This window comes from Salvelinus namaycush, chromosome 27 (genome assembly GCF_016432855.1).
Source record: "Salvelinus namaycush isolate Seneca chromosome 27, SaNama_1.0, whole genome shotgun sequence".
In the NCBI taxonomy this organism is placed as follows: Eukaryota; Metazoa; Chordata; class Actinopteri; order Salmoniformes; family Salmonidae; genus Salvelinus; species Salvelinus namaycush.
In genome coordinates, this window is record NC_052333.1 from 8,436,457 (window position 1) to 8,445,865 (window position 9,409).

Here is a 9,409-nt window from a genome sequence, read left to right on the forward strand (position 1 = left end):
TACGGTCCTCATTTCTCATCTGGAAGCCTGTTTCCCTCAAGCTTTCTTATTATTTTTTGTCAAATCCTTTTCTAGGAAAACAAATCCACCATTGAATGGTTCAAGTGTGAGGAACTTTGTGAAATGTTACTTATACTGCCCCCGGAGGTCATTTTGAGTTTGTTCAAACTAGTTTTTTTATTTTTATGAATGGCCATCGAGACGGAGAAGGGGGAATTATTGCAGTGTATTGATATGCGGAATTTTGAGTTTAGAACTTTTAACAATTTTACCGTAGCACAATGTCACAGCCTGAGAATCCCAAATTACGCATGAGAACAATATTTTGTATATGGTATGTTTCAAATAAACATGGTTGTTTTAAAATAAATGAATTGTACATTATCTGCTGCATTTAAGGTGATATTGTAGTTGCAATTGATTGAGTAATCAGTTGGAGAAATTAGTTTGTTCAAAAATAGATGTTACTTTGAATGTAGAGTTTTTACTTTCAAATTACATACATTTAGCAATGTACCATTTCTGACAGTGGAGATGAATATCTCACATTTTCTATACTCGGAAGTACAGTACTTGCTGAAATAACAAACCTTCATAAAGATTCAGTATATTATTTGAGCTTTTGTACAATTTTCACAGGGATTAAAACACTGATCCGTATTCATCTGAATCTTTTTTTTTTTGGTAGCCTCTTTTCTTTCTCATTTATGCAACGAATAAAATATAACGTACAGGATAACTTGTAAATAATTGTGGGGGAAAAAGAAGCTAGATCTCAACATTGCTGAGACATATGTCTGTGTTTACACATTATTTCCACTAGTTGGTCTTTTGATCAATCACTTCAGATCATCCAAATTGGGCAGTCTGTGTAAACACAGGCGTGTAACAGTTTGAACCTGAACTCCCATGAAGCTTTTACCAGCAGGTTGTGTCTGTTCTGTTACACCAGGATGACCTGTTTGGACAAAGAAATGACATGAACACAGACCCAACAAACAGAGCAGGGGGAGACCAGCATGAACACAGACCCAACAAACAGAGCAGGGAGAGACCAGCATGAACACAGACCCAACAAACAGAGCAGGGGGAGACCAGCATGAACACAGACCCAACAAACAGAGCAGGGGGAGACCAGCATGAACACAGACCCAACAAACAGAGCAGGGGGAGACCAGCATGAACACAAACCCAACAAACAGCAGGGGGAGACCAGCATGAACACAGACCCAACAAACAGAGCAGGGGGAGACCAGCATGAACACAGACCCAACAAACAGAGCAGGGGGAGACCAGCATGAACACAGACACAACAAACAGAGCAGGGGGAGACCAGCATGAACACAGACCCAACAAACAGAGCAGGGGGAGACCAGCATGAACACAGACCCAACAAACAGAGCAGGGGGAGACCAGCATGAACACGACAACCAGGGCTGTCTGTCTTCAATGTCGCTGCTCATCAGCTTTTCACACCATTACATCACTACCTAGACTATGATTAATTGTGAAGCGCTTTGTGACAACTGTTGCTGTAAAATGGGCTGTAAATAAATTTGATTGATTAATCTATGGCTGGGGTGTCAAACTGAATTCCTGGAGGGCCTAGTGTCTGTAAATGATCTTTCCTCTCTTGTACATGATTGATCATTGAATGTATTTGATTAGTTAGGAACTTCCCTTACTAATTGGATATTAATTGAAAGGAATACAAGCCAAACCAGCAGACACACAGCGCTCCAGGAAGAGAGTTTGACACCCCTGCTCTGGGCTCTCCCTCCCAGATTAAAGGACCATTTACCGCTACGGTTCATTTCATCAACCCTTTCGGAGAAATAGACCCTTATGCAAGGTGGTGTGTAAATTAATATACCAACTTACTGGAAGCCTGTGGAGTAGCTTCTTGTGGACCCGCTGTGACTACCATACAAAAGATAGATTCAACATGGTGAGTAAAGGCGTGTTGTTTTGGTATAGTGACTGGCAGTGTCTAATAAGGCTGCAGCCCAAGTGGTACCCTCTACAGTGCACTACTTGTGACCAGGGACGATGGCATCCATTCCTTTTATAGTGCACTCTCTCTCTCTGATGTGTAAATGAGTGGTAAGAAAACCTTACTGACCCGTGCCCACCATGGTGTCTGTCTGGGATAACGCTCCATGTGGATCCCCTGTAACTGAAGGTATTATTGGAGGGGGGGGGGGGCAGTTCTGTGGAAATGTGTTTATTTGTACTTTTTTATGTTAAGGTCATTTGATTGATGTGTGTGTTTGCCTGGGGATTCGGTCTGGATGAAGACTGTGGTTCTGCAACACCTGAGACGGTGTGTTATGTGAGGGGCCCTTGTTGAGTTATTTACTAGAGCACTTCTGATATGTTGTAGTAGATGGAACCTTACCTCTAGTGTCATGTCCCAATTCAAGGCAAGAATCTGAAATGGGAAAAATGTATACTTATCACCTTAGTCGCCTGGACATTTCTGTGTGTGTCATCACATGAGTATTATTTGTGTACATGCATGTCATTGGTTAAAACACACCTGTAGATTTTGAGTCCACTGGTCACAACCACATCAACTAACCCTGTTTAAAATAAGAGGGGATATTACACTGTTATATTGTAAAAAAAAATAATATATATATATATATATATATATTAGGAATGTGTTCCTATTCTAAACCTTTCTTAGCTATTCTAGAACACTGTTCCAGAGAAAATCTAAGGAAATGTGTTGTAAAATGCTGTTTCCCAGAATACAATGTTTGTGACAGCTTTTTTTTCTCCTCACTGCCGTTCCCTTCCTCAGGCTGGCCCCAGCTCAACCGGCTCTGTGCTGAGTGTTAAATGGATGTTAGCGAAACTAGCGATGCCGTAGGAAAGCAGCATGTCAGCTCTAAAAATAGGCAGGTGAGGAAATGAACGATTGATTATCAGTCAAGTACGTAACCGACCGGCCGTGCCTGGTGTGCTGGACACGTTCGTCCCTAGGGCTAGGGAGGGGGAGGAACATGTGAGTTAATAAATTACCGTTACATGGACTTGATTGAGTATCCATTTGGTTGACTAGCCTACTAAATATATTTATAAGATGTCACCCAGTGTAGTAATGGGATGTTTATGATTGATCTTGTACATGTGTACAATATACGGTATAGTAGTAAATAGATGGGCTGAAATGTACCATTCAAGTCCATTCCTTACCAGAGATCTGAGTGTGTGAGCTGGTTACAAGTTCTTCGATCGCACCTGTTCACACATTGACACCTGTATCAGTGTACCTGTGCACAGAATATTTCACTCTACTTTAAGTTTTTTTTTTACTTTTTAATTTCTCCATTATCAATATTTATACAAAGCTTTAGCAAATCAGGTTAACAGGTGTGTAGTTAGGTCAGACAGCCCTGTTTATAGAAACATTACAAACACATTAGTAGGCCTAATTCAACGCTCACTGCAGGCTTCAAGGTTAAAGTGGTGGCTTACCTGTGGTATCTGTTTGAGGGCCGACGGTGTAAACGTCATCATGATGCTGAACAGTGATGCCATCTGTAACAGCTGAAATACCGCAAAATGATAATGATACCTGCGAAAGTAGTATACCCTAGGCCTACCGCGCGAGCTCACAAACTGTGCCACATTATAGTCGCTTCATACATGGAGTCGTGAGTCAACAAAGTGGGGAAATAAATATCCTAAACGATGTTATATTTTGCCAAATCTATTACAACATTGTAAAAAGTCAAGTGATCCCTCGAATCCCTAGGACACCTTCTGAAATGTTTAACTTAGCAAATTAAATGTATCATTGATTCCATTTTGGTAGGACCCACCTGCCATGTCGTCGTGATTCCAGACATGTTCACCTGCAGGAAAGAGACACAGAAAAACTGACCTGTGAGTGGTGATGGCTAACATCTGGGAAATATCTTTTTGAAATGTCTATCACTTTAGGCCTACTCTGACAGCTGGATGTCCTGGGAATTTTCATCCCTGGACCCTTTTTAATTGTCTCACCCTGATCTGTTTCACCTGTCCTTGTGAATGTCTCCACCCCCTCCAGGTGTCGCTTATTTTCCACAGTGTATTTATCCCTGTGTTTCCTGTCTCTCTGTGCTAGTTCGTCTTGTATGTTTGTCAAGTCAACCAGTGTGTTTTTTCCCATACTCATTTATCTCTTCATTGCTAGTCCTCCCGGTTTTGACCCTTGCCTGTTTTCTGGACTCCATTCCCACCTGCCTGACCTCGAGCCTGCCTGCCCTTCGGTACCTACTGGACTTTGAACTGGTTTTGACCTTTTGCCTGTACACAACCATTCTCTTGCCTACCCCTTTTTGAATAAGACTCCAACCATCTGCCTCCTGTGTCTGCATCTGGGTCTCGCCTTGTGCCCTTATATTAATGGAGGTATTTATTTTGCCAGCACTGGCCTTGGTGCAGCCTACTTTCCATCATGACACTTATTTTCCACAAAGCTTTTAGATACAATTGTGGCAAAGACATAACATAAGACCAGAACAGGTGCAATTCATTGGTTCACAAACAGCTGTCAACTAAGTAGACAAATGTGTTGTGACTAACAAATAGGCTTGTAAATCGCTGAAATAGGCTTGTAAAGATGCTTAGATGGCTCTGGTAAGGAAACCATACGTTGGTATATTCTGAATTAGGCCTATTGTAATAAAACAACCCCATGAATTCAGTATATCAAGCACAATAATGATTCAGAACCTCAGCACCTCTCAAATGATGACATTTGTTTTGCCCAATCAAGTGCAAATAATCTACCCCTAGTTGTACCCGTGACCTAGTGGCTTCTGTATTTTACCATAACCTTCAGAGCAAACATGCCTGTTACATCTTGATTTATGTCAACGACTACAGTCGTGGCCAAAAGTTTTGAGAATGACACAAATATTAATTTTCACAAAGTCTGCTACCTCAGTTTGTATGATGGCAATTTGCATATACTCCAGAATGTTATGAAGAGTGATCAGATGAATTGCAATTAATTGCAAAGTCCCTCTTTGCCATGCAAATTAACTGAATCCCCAAAAAACATTTCCAATGCATTTCAGCCCTGCCACAAAAAGACCAGCTGACATCATGTCAGTGATTCTCTCGTTAATATACAGTTGAAGTCGGAAGTTTACATACACTTAGGTTGGAGTAATTAAAACTCATTTTTCAACCACTCCACAAATTTCTTGTTAACAAACTATAGTTTTGGCAAGTTGGTGAGGACATCTACTTTGTGCATGACACAAATAATTTTTCCAATAATAATTGGACAATAATTTAGACATATTATTCCACTTATAATTCACTGTATCACAATTCCAGTTGGTCAGAAGTTTACATACACTAAGTTGACTGTGCCTTTAAACAGCTTGGAAAATTCCAGAAAATGATGTCATGGCTTTAGAAGCTTCTGATAGGCTAATTGACATAATTTGAGTCAATTGGGGGTATACCGGTGATGTATTTCAAGGCCTACCTTCAAACTCAGTGCCTTTTTGCTTGACCTCGTGGGAAAATCAAAAGAAATCAGCCAAGACCTCAGAAAAAAAATTGTAGACCTCCACAAGTCTGGTTCATCCTTGGGAGCAATTTCCAAATGCCTGAAGGTACCACGTTCATCTGTACAAACAATAGTACGCAAGTTTAACACCATGCAAATCAATCCCAGAACAACAGCAAAGGACCTTGTGAAGATGCTGGAGGAAACAGGTACAAAGGTATCTATATCCACAGTAAAACGAGTCCTATATCGACATAACCTGAAAGGCCGCTCAGCAAGGAAGAAGCCACTGCTCCAAAACTGCCATAAAAAAAGTCAGACTACGGTTTGCAACTGCACATGGGGACAAATATCCTACTGTTTGGAGAAATGTCCTCTGGTCTGACGAAACAAAAATAGAACTGTTTGGCCATAATGACCATCGTTATGTTTGGAGGAAAAAGGTGGTTGCTTGCAAGCCGAAGAACACCATCCCAACCGTGAAGCACGGGGATGGCAGCATCATGTTGTGGGGGTGCTTTGCTGCAGGAGGGACTGGTGCACTTCACAAAATAGATGGCATCATGAGGCAGGAAAATTATGTGGATATATTGAAGCAACATCTCAAGACATCAGTCAGGAAGTTAAAGCTTGGTCGCAAATGTGTCTTCAAAATGGACAATGACCCCAAACATACTTCCGAAGTTGTGGCAAAATGACTTAAGGGCAACAAAGTCAAGGTATTGGAGTGGCCATCACAAAGCCCTGACCTCAATCAAATATAAAATTTGTGGGCAGAACTGAAAAAGTGTGTGCGAGCAAGGAGGCCTACAAACCTGATTCAGTTACACCAGCTCTGTCAGGAGGAATGGGCCAAAATTGACCCAACTTATTGTGGGAAGCTTGTGGAAGGCTACCTGAAATGTTTGACCCAAGTTACTACCATACACCATTCAAAGGCACTTAAATATTTTGTTTTGCCCATTCATCCTCTGAATGGCACACATACCCAATCCATTTCTCAAGACTAAAAAATCCTACTTTAACCTGTCTCCTCAACTTCATATACACTGATTGAAGTGGATTTATCAACATATGACATCAATACACGATCACCTGGTCAGTCTACATCATGGAAAGAGCAGGTGTTCTTAATGTTTTGTCTACTCAGTGTATATACCATTTAGCAGACACTTTTCTATTTGTACACTCTGTGTATTTACCATTTAGCAGACACTTTTTTCCAAAGCAACTTAGTCCCACATGCATACGTTATACGTTTGGGTGTCCCTGGGAATCAAACCCAGTAACCTGGTATTGAAAGCATCATACTCTACCAACTGAGCTACAGAGGACCACCTTTAACCTGGTTGGTCAATGTTGAGCTACAGAGGACCACCTTTAAACTGGGTGGTCCATGTGTGAGGATGAATTTTCAGTATGTGACATCACTGCTGCTGTGTTGACTGGAGAGCAAAACTGAGATTAAGCTTTTCAATGCCATCTTGGTCACTATCCTCTTACGGAGATGATGATTCTAGTGTATTTACCTGTAGTATCGGATAGACCGGCATGATCACCTGTTGAGTTGTATGATCCATGGAAACCTGAGCTCAGATAGGGATGGTCAGGCCCTGAGCTGTTAGGTGGGCCTGCAGATAGAAAGAGACCACAAGTAGGACAGAGATACCAACTAGTTGACAGACCCTATTTGCTTTTACCCATAATTACTGTGTAGATTTTCATTTTCAACTGTGAATCATACTGTATTTATCAGTGACAAGACAATGAATAGTTGTGGCTCACAATGCCTGTCTGTAAAATCACTTATTAGACCTATGAGACCTGGGAGGAAGAAAACCAGACACACAGAGAAAGATGAGCTATTGGATCATGAGGACCCTGATCTTTTGTTATTGCACTGCATCCCTCCTAATAGGGTCCTTAAAAAGCAATGCTTGTCCCCATTCATCAGTGATGGCGGTGCTACTCCACCAAGACAAAGTCTATATCAAGATCTACAAAGTTCACAAGCACAGCTACACAAACAAATTCTCCGGGACGCACTGAAATCTCTGTCATGATTACAAGCCTGCGAGGAGCTCTCTCCGAGGTGAGGTAGAGAACTGAGCCTGAGTAAATAAGAGACGATGTATGTAAACGTCTGACCCACTGGGAATGTGGTGAAAGAAATAAAAGCTGAAATAAATCATTCTCTCTACTATTATTCTGACATTTCACATTCTTAAAATAAAGTGGTGATCCTAACTGACCTAAGACAGGGAATTTTTACTAGGATTAAATGTAAGGAATTGTGAAAAACTGAGTTTAAATGTATTTGGCTAAGGTGTATGTAAACTTCCAACTTCAACTGTATATGAGACGACATACACATTGTCCACTTTCATATAAAGTGCCATTGTTTACATCGTTACCAAGCAACGCACTACCACTACTACTTTTACAACTACTAGTCTTACCACCTGTAACTTGTCATAGATGATTTGAAAGTTACTTTTGATTAGTTTTATCCACTAACGTTTAATGAATGGTGCCAACAAGAAGAGGAGGAGGATGATTTTGCTATAGACGACATAGAAAAGGAGAGAAATGAAGAAGCTAGCTACATCAAGGCAAACCAACTGGGCAGTGAAGTGCTTTCTGGAATGGCTGTCAGAAACGAGGATAAACATAAATCTGGCAACCGTTTCAAAACAGGAGACGGGTAATATTCTCCAGAGTTTCTAGCCACCTACTGAATAAGGCGTGGTTTGATTGGCAGTTGCACTTTGGCCGAAGAGGCTGCAGCCAGACTCATTTGTAATAAGAAACCAAGAACCACAAAAACCCAATGGAAAGAGACAGAGAGAATCGTTGTGGCTGCATGTATGAGACCCTAGGGAACCAGGTCTGCCCCATGAAAATGTGCAATTCAGTATCATATATACATAGCAGTCGATGCTATGACATTGTGTTTTCTATTCTGATCTGCTGTATCAATGTCTTTGCTACAATGTTTCAGCACTGTTTTCAGAACCATGGACAGCGTCCCTAGAAACCAAGGTTCTGGAACTATCAGCCAGCTAACGACACTAGAACACCTAAAATGTCACTTGACAACCAGTGTTAGTGAATGTAGCCATCATGTTTTGTTGAAAAATTGATGGTTTGGGAAATAATCTTGATTTTTAATGCTGGTAACCTGTTGTATAAAACCAATAATATACTTATGTCCGTGTGTTATGGCATTTTTTTATCATGGCTGTGATGTGGTCATAGCCACGAGGTGAAGCTGTGAGGCTGTATGTAGTGAATGATACCTGCAGACTGTATGTAGTGAATGATACCTGCAGGCTTTATGTAGTGAATGATACCTGCAGGCTTTATGTAGTGAATGATACCTGCAGACTGTATGTAGTGAATGATACCTGCTGGCTTTATGCAGTGAATGATACCTACTGGCTTATGTAGTGAATGATACCTGCAGGCTGTATGTAGTGAATGATACCTGCAGGCTTTATGTAGTGAATGATACCTGCTGGCTTTATGTAGTGAATGATACCTGCTGGCTTTATGTAGTGAATGATACCTGCTGGCTTTATGCAGTGAATGATACCTGCTGGCTTTATGTAGTGAATGATACCTGCAGACTGTATGTAGTGAATGATACCTGCAGGCTTTATGTAGTGAATGATACCTGCAGGCTTTATGCAGTGAATGATACCTGCATTCTGTATGTAGTGAATGATACCTGCAGCCTGTATGTAGTGAATGATACCTGCAGCCTGTATGTAGTGAATGATACCTGCAGCCTGTATGTAGTGAATGATACCTGCAGCCTGTATGTAGTGAATGATACCTGCATACTGTATGTAGTGAATGATACCTGCATACTGTATGTAGTGAATGATA